The 2,509-nt window shown below is 50.4% G+C and overlaps 1 protein-coding gene across 1 annotated transcript in view; it reads left to right on the plus strand.

Moving 5' to 3' along the window:
* AHDC1 (AT-hook DNA binding motif containing 1) overlaps positions 1-1,400 on the plus strand; it is a 64,584-nt gene extending 63,184 nt beyond the window's left edge. The window contains exon 7 of the mRNA XM_049617672.1: positions 755-1,400. The gene's annotated coding sequence lies outside the window, so the exon portion shown is untranslated. The remainder of the gene's footprint in view (positions 1-754) is intronic.
* Positions 1,401-2,509: the final 1,109 nt, after the last annotated feature.

Raw genomic sequence — 2,509 nt, forward strand, 5'->3', positions numbered from 1 at the left:
GGGGGGGGGGGGGGGGGGGGGGGGGGGGGGGGGGGGGGGGCTGAGAAAGGGTTGGAATTAGAAGAAACAAAAGTGCACGGGTGTGCAGTTCACACCTGTGCTGTGCTCAAGCCCTGTCTTCCCCACCGTGTCCTTCCTCAGAACAGAATTCCTAAACTCATTGTTGGACGAGGAAACTGAGGCTTGGGGCACCTAGCTGGCCCAGATCCCAGGAAAATAATAACGACTTGTAATTAGGATCCTTTATTATGTTTTATGTACCAGGGTTAATCTACCTTAAACCACTGAATCCTCCCAGCAAACATATGGGCTGGTTTCATTATCCCCTTTTTTACAGATGAGCAAACTGAGGCTCCTAGAGATTCACCGACTTGCGCAACGTTATAGAGCTATCCGGTAGTAGTGCTAGCATTTGAACTTGGTTGTGTCTCACTCAGGAGCCCAAGTTCTTAACCAACGGCACTGCCTGGAGCCCTGACTCCTCTCCTTTACCTCTCAGTGGTACGGGCCTTAGATACGAACCTACTTTACAGATGGGGAAACTGAGTTCAGAGAAGGCCAGAAGCAGTCCATTGTCGCGGGGGCGGGGGGGGGGTTACTCTTTGGAGTTTTCTGGGAGAAGGAACGATGTCATTAGCTTCTCCCAGGATGCTGGTAGGAAGTGGGTGGGGGGTCCCACTCTTAACATCCCTGTTCTCAGAATTCCGTGTCTGTGCCTACAGCTGACTTCTGCCTCTTTTGTGTTTCTTTGCAGCTTTCAGAAAACCGACGCCAAGACCCCTCCCAGCGTCCACATTGTCCTCTGGCAGGAGCGCCTGCCCCTCTGCCCCCCCCCCCCCCCCCCCCGTACCCCTTGCACTCCCACCTCCCCCCACCTCTCCCTGCCCATCTCCTCCACGCAGAAGCCGAAGGTGAGCCCTTTCTGCACAAAACCAGCAATTGTAAATACTTTTTAAAAATGTACAAAACTTAAAAACAAAACACAGTTTTAGAAAAAGACAAAAAAAAAAAGAGAGAGAGAGAGAGAGCGAGCGTGTGCAAGAGGTTGCGAGCGGGGCCCCGAGGTGTCCAGAGCCCCTGCAAGTATGCACTGAGAAATTTATCTACAGGTCGTTTGACAAAAATGAACAATATCCTATTTATTGTATATACTGTTTTATTATAAATCGTGGATTGTATATTGCATTCTGTAAACCTGCTGTGGTCCCGTGGTGTGCAAATTCGCATGGTAGGGGGGAGGGAGAAGAACCTCTTGCGGGAGCTTTTTTTTTTTTTTTCTTTCTTTCTTATTTTTCACTCTTTTGGGTTTTCTCTTCTGTTGTTGTTGTTGTTTTCTGTTTTGGCAGGACACACCCAAAGATCCAAGTTTGTATTAAAAAGAAATGAAAAAAAGCAAAAAAAAAAAAAAAAAAAAAGCCACCTTGTGTCTTGTGAAAGGGGGTGAGTGAGGGTGGATGGAATTGGAAGAGGCATGGCCGCGTTTTGTCAGGCACTGGTTCCCCAAAGTTGAAATACCTTCATGTGTCCCCTCCCTCTGAGTTCTCCCTTCTGCCTGGGATCAGAGTCAGCTTTGCATCTGGGAACCGCCCCCAGACCCCACTCCCAGATTACCGCCCAGGCCCTGGGTCTCCCTTGCCCCTGGGGTTCCCCGGCCAGCTCCATAGGCCTTTGTGGTCCCTGGTCCATGCATTATGTCCCAGATCCAGGCATTCTGCCTGGTCTTGGTCCTGTGTCTCCCCTGATCCTGAGACCTGTATTCTGTCCCACGCATCAGGACCCCAGAGTACAGGGATGCTTGCCTCTAGGATCCCCTGTTCTCCCCCCAAGTCCTCTGCTTCTGGACCCTTTCATTCCATCCTAGATCTCAGGTCTCCTGACTCTAGTCCCTTCCTTTGTACTATGTCACCCCAGCCTTTGGTCCCTACAGTTCTACCCTGGTTCAGGGAACCTGTCTTTGAGATACGCGTTCCATCCTAAACCCAAGAACCCTTGTGGGATACACCCCTTCCCCACAAGGACTGGAGTACTCTTGCTTGCGTATCTCCCATTCACCCCAGGTCTTGGGTCTCCTTGGTCTCCGGGCCCCCCATTTTGCCCCAACACACCTGCATTTGCACACCTGTGCAAATTCCAAAGTTTGACTAAGCCAGTAACCCTGATACTTTTTTTTTTTTAAGTTTATTTATTTTGAGAGATACAGAGACAATGTGAGCAGGGGAGGGGCAGAGAGGGAGGGAGGGAGAGAGAGAGAGAGTGAGAATCCCAAGCAGGCTCCGTGCTGCCAGCGCAAAGCCAGATGCAGGGCTTGAACTCAGGAAACTGTGAGATCACGACCTGAGCCAAAACCAAGAGTTGGACACTCAACCAACTGAGCCCCCCAGGCACCCCAACCCTGATATTTCTGCCTTTCTCTCTCCACCCTGAACCCCAAATCCCAGCTCTGTTTCCTCCCAGCTTTTATAAATTTTGTATAAAGAAAACCCATTTCTGGCCTATTTCTGGTGGGCCT

This window comes from Panthera uncia (assembly GCF_023721935.1).
Source record: "Panthera uncia isolate 11264 chromosome C1 unlocalized genomic scaffold, Puncia_PCG_1.0 HiC_scaffold_4, whole genome shotgun sequence".
Lineage (NCBI taxonomy): Eukaryota > Metazoa > Chordata > Mammalia > Carnivora > Felidae > Panthera > Panthera uncia.